Genomic DNA, 16,516 nt, shown 5'->3' on the forward strand with positions numbered 1-16,516 from the left:
TGGGTGGGAGGCAGGAGGAAGGCGGCCGTTGGCTATGAGGAGGGAGATGCCCTTTCATTTGCTTTCTTCACTGGAGCTGATGCTCTGCCGCTGGCTTGCTCCTGAGGCGGGGTGGGGGTGGGGAGGGCGTCCTTCAGTGAGATGGGGACTCTAGAAGAGGAGCCAGGTGGAGACTGTGTGACAACGTTGGTTTCAGATGCAATGAGCTCAGAGGGTCAGTGGGACATCGAAGTAGCAAGATCCAGCAGGCCGTTCCATGTATAGACGGATGCGTGTTAAATATACAGGAGATGTCAGCTTGCTCTAGCAAATTTGCCTGCCCCAGACGCAAACTTTCTCCACACCTTGGCCCAACCAGGGCTGTTGATTCCAAAGCCAGCTCATAATAAAATATTTTAAAAATTAAAAATAGACATTAAAAAATACTACAGAAAGATTGAGTCCTCCCTGCAATTCCCCTTGTCTGAGATAACCACAGTTAAAAGTGTAGTAGAATAATTTTCCTGGTGTTTTATGCAAACAGTGTAAGAGACATTTCATATATGACTCTGTGTGACTCTCACATATATAAATACACAAAACGATGCACAAACCCTGGGTCCTGTTCTGTAACCATTTTCTTCACTTCGGCCTGAATCCTGGGTCACCCCCACACCAGTGCTTAGAGACCCACGTGATGATTTTCCGTGGCTGCCTGATCCTCTCCTGCGTGAACAGACCATTCATCTAAGTGGTCCCCTGGTGAACAGGCCTCAAGCATGTTCCCCAAATATCTGCCATTATAAACAACAATACCACGAAATAGCCTCATAAATACAGCTTTGTGCATTAGCCCAGCTATTTCCTTAGAAGACATTCTTAGATGTGAGATGCACACTTTTACGTTTTCATAGAGATTTTCCGGTTTCCTTCTGGCATGGTTGTGCCAGTTAGTACTCCCAACAGTGGGTGAGTGTGCTTGCTTTTCTGTCTTTCTTTGGACTTTGTCCTCTCTTATCTGTGCATTAAGAATTGCAGAAAAATGTCATCGCCTTGTTTCATTTGCTTTTCTTTGATTGTTAATAAAGATGAACATCTTTTCATTTGCTTATTAGTCATTTATGTCCCTGTCCTTCCATGGGCTGCCTCTGCCTATTCATATCTGTCACCTGTTTTTTCCTATTGAATATATGTCTCTCTCTTGAGACTTTTAAGAGCGTCTACATAGTAAGGATATTAACCCTAGATGATACATTGCAAGAATGGCATAGGCAGTTTTTGTCTTTATTGGAAGTAATTTGTGGTATCTTTAGCTGTATCAAAGTTTTTCACTTTATGCAGTCATACTAAAGTTATCGGTCTTATCTTTTATGGCTTCTGATTTGAATTATGCTAAGAAAAGCCTAACCCCACCAAAATTTATAAACATATCCAACTATATTTTCTTCCAGTACTTTATATTTGTATTTTTATATAAAAATGCAAATCTAGTGATGTCATTTCTTGCTTGAGATACTCAGTAGCTGCACCTGCCTGTCGGCTTGTCTACCTGGTCTTCCTTGGATGACTCACTTTCCACCCTCGAACATCAATAAAACCTGCCTTCCGAACGCATGAGCTCATACCCCGTAGCCTCTTTCCCATGCCCTGGGGAACTCGTCTCAAATGTTCTTCTGAGAAACGTCCCCTCTCCTGGATGGTATAGTCTTCCCCGCCCATCCCCGCCCTTCCAGCCGTGAATCTCGCATCTGTGACGCGTTTCTTTCCACCCCGCAGGCCAACTCCTGGAGGGCTGCAGCTGAGTCTTCTTTCATTCAGTATCCGGGCACTTCAGACAGTTCCTGGCACGCATTAGCTGCTGACCCTGCCTCTGTGATCTGATGTGCGTTTTGGCAAGCTCAGTCTGCTTGCTGTGTGGAGGAAGGTGCCCATCAGAAGGCGGGGAGACCAGATAGAAGGTAGAAGACTGGTCAGAAGGAATAGTCCAGGTAGATGATACAGGCTTGGACTAAGGCAGTAGCTTTGGAGAATAAACACAAATGTAGTCAATAGGCCTGGCAATGCTTGGGGTATGGTATTCTGTTTGAGTTGCCTCCTAAGTGATTAAATACACCAGGAAATTGAAATGTGAGCCCATTAGCACAGGCTCCTATGTCATTTGTCCCCTCCATAGAGCTGTGTGACCTTGGACTGGTCTTACGTTAACGTCACCATCTGTAAGACGAGATAGTGTGTCGCCCTTCAGTTGTGACGCTGTCTTCCAGTTAAGTGCCGCACACTGAGAGCCTTTGCAGCCCCTGACACACAGCGGGGCTCAGGAAACATTAGTTCTCTGGCTGTTGGTCCAGTTGTCATTTTCTGACTCATCTAAAGGATTCCTAGAGAGAGAAGCTGAGCTCGGTTTTTATTCCTGGGTTTCTGCAAACTACCGATGTGCCCTGGACAGCTGGTCTCTGCTTGGGCACGCCACTGCTCTGCCCCGCTGCCCGCTGCCGTTCTTAGGGAGTCCCCGGTCTGCTTCCCTACAGAGAACACCCGGCCTCAGGCCTTTTCCAGCTCCGCTCTGCCCTCTGCCATTTCAGGAGTACCATCTGACTCACCCCTACGCCCTCGGGTCTGGATGGCCGCAGTCTTCCTTCTCCCTCTCTCCAGTCAACCTGTGCCACGTGCTGCAGCAGAAAAACCAGCGCCCAAATCCTGTTTCCATCCCATGGCCACACTCAGGAGCCAGCCCCAGATGCTTTCGGGTGTCCCGCAGCCATGCTACTGGCTGGGAAGCCGGAGTCTTTGGGCACCAAGCTCATCACTCTACACCTGCCTCTGCAAGCTGCTTCCTCATCCCATTTGCACCTCTCAGCAAATCTGCTTGCCATTCCCAAACCATACCTACTCTCTTCACCTCTGTGTTTTCTTCATCCCAGAGGATGCCTTCTTTGTCCCTCTGCCCCACCCTTGCAGGCACAGAACTCTCTTTTGAGACGCCTTCCCTCCCGTCTCTGATAACCTGTCACTCGTGGCGAACACTTGGCGCATGCAAAGGGCTTTCTCACCAGCCTCTGTTAGGCCCTCCCAGCTGCCCCTTGGCTTTCCTTCTTCACCAGCGTTTAATGAGTCTCCTCCTGCCAGGCCTCTTAGAAGGATGAAACAATGCCCTAGGAGCTCTAGAGTAATCCTGTGAATTCCAACCCGCAGTTTCCTCCATTGTAAAATGGGGACGATGATGTTTAATTACCTCATAGAGTTGTCAGGGGGGTTTTGGAGTATCTTTCATGAGCCTAACATAGAAGGAGCTCAGTATAGGCAGTGATGTGGCACTGGTGCCCACTTTACAGCTGAGGGACAGGCACGGGGCAGGGAAGGAAGATGCTGGTTCAAGGCAAGAGGGGATAGGAACAGGGCAGTAGCTAAGGGCGCTGGTGACATGGCGAGGGGACAGGCACCAGGCAGTGAAGGAATATGCTGGTGATATGGTGAGAGGGGACAGGCACCAGGCAGTGAAGGAAGATGTTGGTCACATGGTGGGAAGGGACAGTAGCCAAGGGTGCTGGTGACATGCTGGGAGGGGACAGGTGCTGGGCAGTGAAGGAAGATGCCGGTCACATGGCAAGAGTGGACAGGCGTGGGGCAGTGGCCAACGGCACCGATCACATGGTGGGAGGGGACGGGCGTGGGGCAGTGGCCAACGAAGGAAGAGGCCAATCACATGGCTAGAGGGGACAGACACTGGTCAGTGAAGGAAGATGCCAGTCACATGGTGGGAGGGGACAGGCCACCTGGCAGGAAGGGACAGGTATGGGGCAATGAAGGGAGAAGCTGAGGTTGGTCCTCTCTGCGCCGCCTCACCCCATCGTCCGCTCCGTTTCCTCCTTTGCATCCCCACTTACTCCCGCCCGTTCTCCTCTCTGAAGTCCAGACGGGGAGACATGGGGGCTTGGGGTGGCCCTGACCCAGGCCTCTCTCCTGGGACCACGCACTGAGCCACCCTCTGGGTGCTGCCCGTAGTGCCTGCAGGGCTCCCGGGTGGGTCTGCCCTGCACGGAGGTGATGAAGCCCCGTAAGGTGCTGCAGTCTGCACGAGCCCTGAGGAGATGCGCGGGCTGGGGGAACTGCTGGGGTAAAAGTACCCGCGTGCCTTGCGCCTCGTGGTGGGCCCACGGCAGGCGGCGCAGAGACTGACCTGGGGGCGGCGGGGTCCTCCGAGGCTCGGCAGAGATTAAAGAAGCTTGCTCTGGGTTCAGTGAGAGGGAGGGGTCAGGATTATGGTGTGCTTGAGTTTTTTTTTTCTTTTTTCTTTTTCTGAATGGATGCACATGTTCTAAGAAATGATCACAGTGATGAATATTAACTATGTGATGATATTGTGAGTTATTGATTATATACCAAAAAATGGAATGATCATATGATAAGAATGTTCATATTTTTGCATGTTGTTATGTTTAAAAAAAAAAAGGTAGTTCAAAAAATGAAATAAAATGAATGTCAATATTAAAAAAAAAAGAAGAAGAAGCTTCCTTTGGGAGGGACTCTGGAAACACATTCTAGGCGTGAGACAGATGTCCCATACTCTTGGAAGGAGTCTTCCATCTCAGAGAAAAAGAGGGCTTGGCTTGTTCCTTTCTGTAATCCATTTAATAGTTGAAGGAAGGAAACACAGTTGTCCCAAAGCCTGGTCCTTTCAGGAAATCTTCCCAAAGGTGGCAGATGATTATAGGGCTTCCTGAAAAGAAGAGGGAAAGTTTTCCCTCTTGTTTCAAAAGTACCTACATGTCTCTAAAGCACGATATTTATTTTTAATTATGAAATTAATGTATCTTGGGCAATGCGATGGTGGCTCGGTGGCAGAGTTCTCGCCTGCCATGCCAGAGACCCAGATTCAATTCCCAGTGCCTGCCCATGTTAAAAAAAAATTAATATATCTATAATTATATAGAAAGCTGGGAAAGTAGAGGGAAAATCATTTATAACCCCACAATGCAAATGTCCTCATTTGTTCCTTCTGGTTTGTTTTTGTGCGCATGTTTTTACATGACTGTAGCAACACTTGACATCATTTTTGTAAACTGGCAGGCAGTCATTCTCATTTTTTCATTTAAAACACTTTTATGATATATGCAGAAGAAGGCAGTAAATACATGTGCAGCTTAAAGAATTTTATATCCTCCCTCAATTCATTGATTTGGTTTTTGATGAGTTTTTCCATGTCTGTTCGTATATTCTGAATTAATTGTTCAGCTCTTGTATCTCATTTGAATTGTTGGTCTGTTCCTTTGACTGGGCCATATCTTCAATTTTCCTGGTGTGATTTGTTATTTTTTGCTGGCGTCTAGGCATTTAATTACCTTAACTAGTTTATTCTGGAGATTGCTTTCACTTCTTTTACCTAGGATTTTCTTGCTGGATGAATTTGTTGTTTATCTGTTCTTTGACATTCAGCTCAGTTTTTTCTGGACCTCTAACTTAGGTTTTGTTTAACAGAGGAGAATTTTTTGGATCTTGTTTTCTTGTTTCTTGCCCTGCTTGTGTGGTGCCTTTTTTCCCCCCACCCTTAGAAGGGTCTACATAGGTATTATAAACTCCAGCCGGGTTTTCCCAGACCAAACTGGCCTCCTATCAGGAGGAATCACCTGCATCGGTTTTCCCTGCGGGTGAGATCCAGCAGGTTGACTTTCCTGTGAAGTCTCTGGACTCTTTCTTATCCTGCCCTGTGTGTGGCGGTTGTCTGCCTGCAGGCCCCACCAGCATAAGATAATGCTGCACCTTTAACTCTGGCAGACTCACCCTGCTGGGGGCGTGGTGGAGACAGAGGAGAGGTTGTAGGCTGGTTTTAATGGCTTCAAATTACCATGCCCTGGGGTCTGAATTCCTTGAGGGAGGGATTCCACCTGAGTTGGGCTTCACCCCTCCCCTGGGGAAGGCACAGGCTCCAGACCAGCCCTCAAATGGTCTTGTTTCTGCCTATGCCTGGGGCAGTTGCAGCCTGAGAAGTCCTGCCGCTGTATCCAAAGGCAGTCAAGCCTTTGTAGAAACACAGCCACAAAAACATCTGTTTCTTTTCTTTTTCCGTCAGCCCAATGAGCGACCTCCTCTTTGACCAGGTTCACTTGAGCTGGGGGCCTATTCTTAGTTGTCAGAATTTGTTAATTAATGCCACAATTGGTGTTTGGTTGGGCTCAGCCCCTGCTGCAGGTAAAGTCCCTTTCCTTTCCCCGCTGGGAAGCAGCCTGTGGGGGAGGGGCACCGGCCACCAGGGCTTGGGAAACTCACGGTTCTGGGGGCGGGGCTCACAGCCGGTCCAGCTGGTCCAGACTGGGGTACGCTGTGTGTCTGGTCACTGACGTGGCTCCAGGAGCTGTTCTGTACTGTTTCTGGTTACTTAGTAGTTGTTCTGGAGGACGAACTAAAACGTGCACATTGCTAAGCTGCCACCTTGGCCCCTCCCCTCCTAAAGAATAATTTTAAAGCCAACACCTGTGGAGCCCCCACCAGGTAAAAGACAAGCATTTGCAGATCTCCAGAAATTCCCCCCGCCTCGTGTGCTCCCCAAACAGCCCCTGCCTCCCCCTCGGAGAGAACCACCCTCCTGACCTGCCTGATGTTTATTTCCTTGTTTTCTTCGTGATTTTGCTGCTATAGGCCTAAACAATATAATTTATTTTTGCTTGTTTTTTACTTTATATGAATGGAATCACTATTTGGGTCTTGCTTCTTGCCTTCAGTATTGTGTGTGAGGTGCTGTGTTAAGGTCAGTTCACATTCATTTTCAGTGGGACAGATAGAAGTAGAAGGTACATATTCTCCCTGCTCAGTTCCTACCCCGTATCTAGGCTTTAGGGTCACCCGGATTTGTGGGGCTCTCATGGTTAGGAAAACACATTCTCATCCCCTGTGCGCTCGCCACACCCACTCAAGGGTGGGGTCTCCAGCTGAAGACAGTCCTCTACCCCCTCCTTTCCCAGCGGTGGGTGCTGGCCCCCCTCGGCCCTCTGGCCCCCATCCTCGGAAGCAGCCACTCCATGAACAACTGGAAGCCCTTGAGCTGCAGCTGCCGTCCTCCTGAAAGAGCTGGTGGAATTGTTTCTGTGGCCTGGAGACAGCTGGCCAGAGCCTGGGAGCACAGCAGGCCGAGGAGTCTGCCAGGAGGCTGGCACCGGGGAGCCATGGACAGGCCGAGCCCAGCGTTCTCCTGGAACTGCACTGGGCAGGAGGCAGGGACTCTGGTCTCTCGTGGGTGCCCACAGCCCTCGGCCGAGGTATTGGAGACACTGGGCTCGTGGAAGTGAGACCAACCCTTCTTTTTACCCGGTCTCCCAGAGCCCCATGCCCGGACCTCAGTGAGTCAATGAGGGCTCAAAAGGAGCTCGGCTTCTGCTCAAATGCCAGTGACTGGTGGTGTGTGTGCACACGTGCAGAGACACCCAGGGAAGCCACCCCTAGCCCAGCAGCACACACACCCACACGCGCACTCAGCCTCGGCTTCCAGCGACAGCCCCGTGTCCCTTCTGCTCCTTAGTGCTAATCTCGCTGAGCAAGTGGCCCCGGCCCCATTTCTTCCCACCCTCTCTGTTAACCCCTCGGAATTCAGCTTTGGCCTTATTTACATGACATTGCTGGCTCCTTGAGCCTCATGGGGTCAGTTGAGATTGTAACCCCACGGGGTCAAAACCTCTTACTTGATCTTAGCTAGTTAGGGATCCAAGCCCCCTGGATTTATATCTGCCTTCCCAGAAGCTCTTTATGTGGCATTCGGCTCTGGCTTGGCCTTTGCTACCTCTTGGACTTCACTTGTCCCTGCTCCTTTGTTCTAAACTTGGTTTTTAAGTCTTCTCAGCACCTGCCCTTGCTCATCATATCCACAGCCTTTACATTGGCAGATCTGACTTGTGTTTCCCTTTGCTTTCCTTGTACTTCCCTGAGGAGACCCAATCCTCATGCCAGGCTCTTACCTGGAGTCTTGCCTTCACTCACCAGCTTGGTCCTGTTCTACCTTCTCGATGGTGCAGTGACGAAGATGGTGGCCGCGTTCCAGGTACAGATGCTTCATGGTCTCCTACAGATGGTGCCTGACTCTACAAGACCAGTGGCCCCAAGTGACGCCTGCTGCTCGGGGCTCGACCGCACCCGGCCCCGGATTCGTGGAAACAAGACCTGCTGGGACATTCGGGGGCCTCCTGGAGACCAGTCAGGTGCAGAAACAGCGTAGGCCCCCAGGCAGAGGGCCCAGCAGCCACAGCCCCTCCCTCTAGCCTCTCCCCTCCGTGTGCTCCCCTTCTTCCTGTCCAGGTGCCAGTACCCAGGCCCCCCACTCATCCTGGGCGATACCTGGGGTCCACCCTGAGCCACAGCTGAAAGATGGAGGACTTACCCTTCCCCCATCTCAGTCCTCTCTCCAGGGCGGGGTTCTACTTCCGGAACCCCACGGAACAACTTACAAAGAACTGCCAGGTGACCAAAATCGGATCTGCCCACTCCTGCCAGCCAGCCCCACCCCAGGAGCTAACACTGGCCTGGGTCGGGAAAGAATTCAGGAAGAGTCCCAGGTTGGAGATGAGGTGACTGGCTGGGGACAGGATGAGGTGTACCTGTGGAATGCTCCAGGAAGCACGTGGAGAGTGTCAGACCACTCCCCCCTCCTCATAAATAGGATGGGTGATTTCAGGTTCTAGCTGTCCTTGGAAGGTAGAGAAGTGAGCATGAAGAAATTAATCTTGCACAGGTGAGTTTGTGGGGTGTGGGGAGAGGTCGGCAAAGGGACAGAAATAGCTGTGATCAGCATGTATTTTTTTCACTTGTTTCCTAGTTATTAATTGTTGGTTCATACAGATTGATAAGGGAAGTAGGCCCCTCCGAGAAGGGAGGGAGTGAGATGAGGGAGGCATGTGGGGTTGCCATCAGCAGGACGGTGGCAAGTTCACACGTGTTTGTGTCATTTTTGTCACATGTATTTCATAAATACTATTTTAAATCTACCCAATAGTTGGCAAAAAGAACTGAGAATTTATCAGAAAGTTACACTGTGCTTTAATATTAGTTACAAATCATTCAGTAGTTTACTATGTTGAGAGCCATTTGTATTTTTCTTTTCATTCAGTCTATTCACTTAAACCCTCAGCTTTCCCCCTCACCTCAAACTTCCCTTTCTTTGACTTTTGTGTTCTGTTGAACCTTTAATTTCTTCTCAGTTGAAGGAGACTCCCTTTCCTGGGTGGTCCTAGGGAGCTGTTGGTGGAAGCAGTCTGCCCAACCCCGTTTTCTTAGGGACACCCTCCCATTGGGCAGGCTGCTAGATGCCACCCCCACTGTTTCTTTTAACCATGTGCTGATCAGAAGAGGAAAAATAGCTGCCTGTTTTCTTTTCCCTTTCCAAACAACTGCCACACGTAGCCTTTGATCCTTCAGCAAATGTTGTCTGCTTGGAGTGAGACAAAAGCCATGCCATTCCGCTTCTCCAGGGCACCAGGCCAGCTGCACTTCCACGGCATTGAAACGCCACCCAGGTTGGGTCAGCATGGGCCTGAGTGCCACAGCAGCTTTGTAGGTCTCCTCTTGCCTGTTCCTGGATATCGTCAAGGCCAACAGTCTGTAAAATCACACATTTTCCTGTCAATTCTGCTGAGAGGAAATGCGTGTCTTCAACCAGTTACTGTCAAGTTAGTTTTAAGGTGCACCGTGCTGGCCCCGAGCCCCAAGGTCCCCCGGAGTCCTCCAGCCCAGTTGCTGGCAGAGGCAGCTGTGTGGGACGGATGGCAGGGCCCCTTGTCTCACACCTCCGTGCAGGTGCTGACAGAAGCAGGCAATTCAGAGCATAGGTCCAGGACTGGCACTTTCTTGGCAGGACTGCCCACTGCGCCTTCTACGAGCGTGGCACGTGTGCATTTCGTGAACATGCAGCTGCAGTTGCCCTGCCCTTGGCTGTCTTCCCAGCCGGATGTGCCCTGCAGAGCTCTACCCTGGAAATGCTCAGCTGCAGTGAACATGGGTACAGGGGCAGGGATTCCCTGCTACCCTGCAATCAGAGTGGTTATAAATTAAAACTGTGACTCATGAGAAAGAGGCAACCTCATGAATAACTGCACTCTGCTGATAGCTTTGCACCCTACCCCCCAGAAGTCCCTGTTTTCCCAGCTTGCACCCCACCTTAGCTCCAACTCCGTGACTGGCTCAGGAACATAAAGACTCCATGTCCAGGAATCTGGAAATTGGGGGATAGAAGCTGTGGACAGCTGGATAAATCTTTGCACATCAAAGCTGTCCCATCTTTACGTTCCCTGAATGGATGGAAAGCTCTTACTATTCTCCTAGTTGTAGCTCAATGAGCCCCACCTGGATGGTTAAGGTGAGCTGCCCAGGCCCTGGAAGGAAAGTTGGGGTAGACTGCTGAGTGCCTGCAGCTCGAGAAGCCCACACCTCACATCCGTCCTTTCTAAACTGACATGCTTTCCATTTCTGCCTGGGAAGACAGACCTATGTTTTGAATTCTTTGATTTACATCGACAAAATAGCAGGCTGATTGAAGTTTTTGGTTGAACATATGGGCATGGGGATATAGTCAGAAGTCTGAAAAGGGCCTTAATATTTTAAGGCCCAGTTGTTGCTTAAAATTCATTTCTGTCTGATGTAGTAAGCCAGTAGGCCAGATATTGGCCTTGTCTATGTAATTATTGTGTTTTGGAATCAATTAGGTGATTTGAAGCATATTGAGCTGGTAAAATGGATGCCCACCTTCTCTAGATCTTGTATTTCTTTTTGACCACGTGCTCTGAAGAGAATCTTCCCTGGACCTGCTCCCTCCGCCCGGGCAGAGGGAGAGCCAGAGCCAGGGGCGGCTGCACGGCTTAAGAGCATGATTTACAACTGTGGTCCTTAAATCTTTTCTCTTTGGGGGCCTCTCCTAAGAGGTTTAAGGTATCCCCTCAGTTACGTTCATTGCCCCGTAGAGGCCGCAGCTGCCCTCTAGGAAAAGGTGCCAGTAGCGTCTTCCGTTCCCTTGATCAAAGGGGAAGCTGTGGGGTTGAGGCATGACTGTCCTGGGGAAGATGGAAGGCTGGGTGACAGCTTGGCAGTTGCACATGTGACCAGGCGTGCCTACCCCCACCCCAGGGGAGCCTCTGTCTCCGGCACCCGGTGTGAGGCACCCAGATTAAACCAGTGCCCGTCGAGTTCGTGCCGAGGTGTTTGCCCCTGCACCACCTAGCAAGGTGCTGAGGTGTCTCGCCCGCTTGACTGAGTTTCTTAGGAGCAGGGCCTGGGTCTTTCCCAGAGCTGCCTCCAGTGCTGGACACCGGAAAGGAGTGGATGAAGTTACGCATAGCATCTTAGTACACGCAAATGGTAGTTTTAAGAAAGCAGAAATCTCCAGAAGCAGGGGCTGTGTTAAACAGCTGTGCTTTGCTAGCCAAACAAACCAGTGCAGGCCCTGAGAGTCCCGAGGCTTGGGGAACCCCAAAGGTGGAAGTCTGGGGGCCAGTTCTGATGCCGGCAGCTCTCACTCTGAAGCTGGGGTCTGCCTCTTGGAGGAAGCTCACAGCATGGTGCCAAATCAGGCGTCAGAGCTGGGCCATTGTCCACATGGAATGACTCCTGTGCTCTGGGCCCTGAGTCACTCCGATTCCATCGGCTGTGGGGCTCATGGCCAAGAATGTGGGCTCTAAAGACAGACTGCCTAGCATTGACCCTCTGCTGTGTTACGAAGGGTGACCTTGAGGACATTCCTGTAACCCCTCAGCCTCCGGGTCCTCATGGTAAGAATGGGACAATGAGAGTGCCTGCCCCAGGGCTTTGTAGGGATTAAGTAAGATGATGCCTATGGCGGTTTAGCAGAGGGCCCATATGCTGTAGGTGCTCAATAATTGTTAGCCAGCCATATGAAAGGTGTCCTTTGAATTCCGAGAAAGGAATTCCTTCTAAGGTAGTCCCAGCAGTTCAGGCCAGCCTGGATCTATAGGACTAGCTCAGCCCTGTGTGAAAGGGATCCCCAGGTCAGCCCCCATTCGGACCCCTGCCCCTGGCTTGGAGTCTCTCCAGACCAGAGAGGTCCAGGGACCAGTGGTGCTCCTTGGGGGAGCCTGGCATCTTCAGGGCAGGTCAGCCTCCGGGGAGTTCCACCTAGGAGCGGAGAAGAGGCTCAGCCCCAGGAAGGACGGCAGGGGAGGCTCTGAGTCAGCCCGGCCTGAGTGAAGGTCACATTGGATTCCTTCTGTCTTCTGTTTAGCATTTAAAAAAAAAACATCTTTTAAACATAATTTTGCAGATTATAAAAGATCACATAAGTTTATTGTGTAGGATTTGAAAACTATACCAAACTAAGAACATAAAAGCCAACTCTTCCACCCAAGAATAGCCAGGTTCTCCCAGGTGGGAAAGTTGAATAGTTCTGTATTTTTTCTCCACTTCCTCAAGGGACTTTGCTGCTGGCTCCTCTTAAACGTGGTAACAGCTCCCGCCTCTGTCCTGCCTTGCGGGGTTGCTGTGTGGATTTGATGTAGGCAAGGCCCCTGGCACAGTGTGTGCTGCCGAGAGCTGATGAGCTTACTCCTGTCGGAGGTCATGCCCGTGGCTTTGATGCCAGCATGGAGGCTCAGACAAGAGTCCAGTAAACTATCACATCACCCTTCCAGCTTCTCCACCCTCCAGCCATGCGCTGGGTCATGTGTTCTGGATTAATAAGCAAACCGATATCCTCATTTACATTGACGTAATGACCATGCGGCAGTTTCCCAGCATAAATATTCCTATTTTTCCCCTCTTATCTTAAAACTGCTCTAAAGGGTGCGTTATATGTTTGCACAGATTAGGTATGTATCTCTCACCTGGCTACCACCACAGTTTCCCTCTTCTAAATGCAAAATGGCAACTTGAATCTCTCCTGTGCTTGCACCTGGGCTTCGCTTTTAGAGAGAGAGAGAGAGAGGGAGGGAGAGACAGAGGGAGAGACAGGGAGAGAGAGAGACAGAGGGAGACTGCATCCCTCAGACTTTGCAGGCTTCCTTGCTGTCCATCACTTGAGAACCAAACCCGTTTCCGTATGATTGTGTGTTAAATAAAAAATTCCCTGAAATGGGTTGAGCATCTCCTGCATCTCTCCAGCCGGACTCTTCCTCGCTGCCTCCCTGCATAGTCCCTTCTCACTAGGGGAGGGAGTGTAGGGGAGGGAGGCCCCTTCCATCCATCTGCCTTGCTCCCCAGCACCCCGGCTCAGAGTAGCAGCTCCACTGAGGCTTTCCGCAAGAGCAGGAGAACCTGGCAGTGGAGGCTGAGCAGGCAGAGTGGGCATGGCTGCACCTCGCTGCTGAGACCCCTTGCCCTCCAGCCTGGCCACCTTGGCAAAAGGTAAACTGCTTAACCACATTTTCTCAGGAGAGCAGGCTTAACCTAGGTGTTTTGTTCGTTCTTGCGTGTGGGTGTACCTGCGTGCTTGTTTAATTTTATGGTGGTAGCATAGCTTAAAATTTACCATTTTAACTTTTTTGAATGCACATTAAGCATAGGTGATTTTTTTTTGTTTGTGTTTTGTTTTTACTTTTTATTTCAAAATACTTCCAAACTTACAGGATAGTTGCAAAAATAATATAAACCCAATAAAGGGAACGCCGACATATCCCCTCCCAGATACCCAGATCCACCAATTTTAACATTTTGCCACCTCTGCCATATCATTCTGTCTATACATCCTTCTCTGTATAGCTATCAACCCATTTTCTGAGTATCTGAGTGTAGTTGTATACATCATGCTCCTTGAACACTTGATCCTGCCATGTACAATTCAAAGAACAAGGCTACTCACTTATGTAACCACCTCAAGTGCAGTTATCGAGTAATTTAACGGATTTTGTAGTCTGTATACCAAGTTTATGGATTTTGCAGCCTATGTGCCGATTTGTCATGTGTCCCTATGTCCTTTTTTGGGGGGGGGGGCGGTGCATGGTCCGGGAATTGAACCCCCATCTCCCACATGGAAGGCGAGCATTCTACCACTGAACCACCCGTGCACCCCGCAATGTCCTTTTGAGCCTTCTCTCCTCCTTTGTTAGATCCCATCTGGATCACATACTGCATTTAATTACACTGACTCTTTGGTTTGCTCTTTGTTTTTTTAATTATGGGACCATATATAGCACATAAACTTTTCCCATCTCAACCACTCCAAACCGCACCATTCAGTGGGATTAATCACAGTCACAGCATTGCTGTGCCGTCAGCACCTTCCCCTGCTGAAGCTCTCCCATTTCCCCAAACAGAAGCCCTGCACCCATTTTGCATGGACTCCCCACCCCTCCTGCCCACCCCTAACCCTGCAACCTGTACTCTTATTTGTCTCTGTGAGCTCGCGTGCTCCCTGATGTTTTCTTTTTGGCTATTGTGGGGCTTAAATTTAACATCCTAAATCTATAACAGTCTCATTTGCCTTGAACCAACTTAATGTCAATAGTAGATACAAACGGTGTTCCTATAGCCCTCCGTCCCCCACCTTTATGTAGTTCCCAATGACATGTTTATACCTTAGGAGTCCCAAACCACTCACTGATTTCTCATTCCATTTGCCTTTCAGATAGGAAGTAAAAAGGGAAGATACAAACCAATAACACAGTATACTAATATATCTACTCTTGTCGTTACTCTTACCAAAGATCTTTGTGTCTTCATGTGGCTTTGATCTATTGTCTATTGTCCTTTCCTTTCAACCTGCAGAACTCTCTTTAGGATATCTCATAGGGCCAGTCTAGTGGTGAAGAATTCCTTCAGCTTTTGTTTCTCTGGAATGTTCTAATCTCTCCTTCTTTATTGAAAGACAGTTTTGCCAGATACAGAATTCTTGGTTGGCCACCTTTTGCTTTCAGCACTGTAAATATCTTATCCCACTGCCATCCTACCTCCATGGCTTTCAGTGAGAAATTGGCACTTGATCTCATCGAGGCCCCCTTGTACATGACATCTTTCTTCTTCTTTTTTTAAAATTTTTATTAATAAAACCAATCAACATGCAATATGAACATTCTTTTTTTATCACATAGTTGCGTATTCATCATCATGATCATTTCTCAGAACATTTGCATCAATTTCAGAAAAAGGAATAAAAAGAAAACAAAAAAAATTCATACATACCATACCCCTTACCCCTCCCTTTCATGGATCACTAGCATTTCAATCTACTAAATTTAACATGTGTTCCCTAATATTTATTTATTTTTAATCCATATATTTTATTCATCTTTCTATAAGGTAGATAAAAGAAGCATCAGACACAAGGTTTTCACAATCACACAGTCACATTGTGAAAGCTGTATCATTATACAATCATCTTCAAGAAACATGGCTACTAGAACACAACTGTACATTTTCAGGCATTTCCCTCCAGCCTCTCTGTAATGCCTTAACTAAAAAGGTAAATTCTATTTAATGTGTAAGAATAACCTCCAGAATAACTTCTTGACTCTGTTTGGAATCTCTCAACCATTGACACTTTATTTTGTCTCATTCCTCTCTTCCCCCTTTTGGTCAAGAAGGTTTTCTCAATCCCTTGGTGCTGAGTCCCAGCTCATTCTAGAATTTCTGTCCCACATTGCCAGGAAGGTCCACACCCCTGGGAGTCATGTCCTCTGTAGACAGGGGGAGGGCAGTGAGTTTGCTTGTCCTGTTGGCTGAGAGAGAGAGGCCACATCTGAGCAACAGAAGAGGTTCTCTTGGAGGTGACTCTTAGGCCTAATTTTAAGTAGGCTTAGTCTATCCTTTGCAGGGTTAAGTTTCATATGAACAAACTCCAAGTTGGGGGCTCAGCCTATTGCTTTGGTTGTCCCCACTGCTTGTGAGAATATCAAGAATTCTCCACTTGGGAGGTTAGGAGGAGCGGCTAGAGGGGTTAACAGGTTTGCAGCCTGGGGAGCACGGAAAAGCGTGGGCAAAGAACAATTGTCATTGCACTGGATGGATTGTTGAACTATTGAATTGCTTTCATCTTTTGACCACACTGCGAAATTGTCCATGGAGTTGAAATATTTATTGCAGCAATTTCTGGCCTTACATAATTGAGGTTGTACCAGGACTTCCGGAGAAGATGGCAGCTTAGTAAGACGCGCGGGTCTTAGTTCCTCCTCCAGAACAGCTACTAGAGAAGTAGAAATTATACAGAACACCTCCTGGAGCCACGACAGAGACCAAGAAGACAGCGTACCCTATTCTGGAACAGCTGACTGGCTAGGAGAACCCGCTCCGGTGAGATCGCCGAGGGGCGTGGGCTTCCCCCGGCCAGGGCAACAGGCGGCCGGATTCCCTCCCTCCCTCCTTCCCGGGCTGGCTGGGAGAATTGGACACGCGGTCCCCTCAAGCCGCGGCGGCTGGCACCCCCCCACACACACGCGGCCCCCCAGACCAGCTGGGAGAATTGGATCGGAGATCCCCAAGCCGCGGAGAAAGGCGACCGGGGTCCCTTCCAAACATGTGGCTTCCCGGTCCGACTGGGAACGGTGGATAGGCACTCCCCCAAGCCGCGGCGGCTGGCGACCCCACCCTACAGCGAGAGTTTTCCTAAGTTAAAGGAGCCACA

At 49.3% G+C, this 16,516-nt stretch overlaps 1 protein-coding gene across 3 annotated transcripts in view; it reads left to right on the forward strand.

Moving 5' to 3' along the window:
• The window catches only part of DPYSL5 (dihydropyrimidinase like 5), a 117,770-nt gene that overhangs the window by 45,339 nt on the left and 55,915 nt on the right, over positions 1 to 16,516 (forward strand). The window contains exon 1 of one of the 3 annotated variants that reach the window (XM_077152358.1): positions 8,144 to 8,162. The exons of the other annotated variants lie outside the window; for them this stretch is intronic. The gene's annotated coding sequence lies outside the window, so the exon portion shown is untranslated. Of the gene's footprint in view, positions 1 to 8,143; positions 8,163 to 16,516 lie in introns of those variants that run through there. 3 annotated transcript variants of the gene reach the window in all.

Source organism: Tamandua tetradactyla, chromosome 3 (genome assembly GCF_023851605.1).
Source record: "Tamandua tetradactyla isolate mTamTet1 chromosome 3, mTamTet1.pri, whole genome shotgun sequence".
NCBI classification, from domain to species: Eukaryota; Metazoa; Chordata; class Mammalia; order Pilosa; family Myrmecophagidae; genus Tamandua; species Tamandua tetradactyla.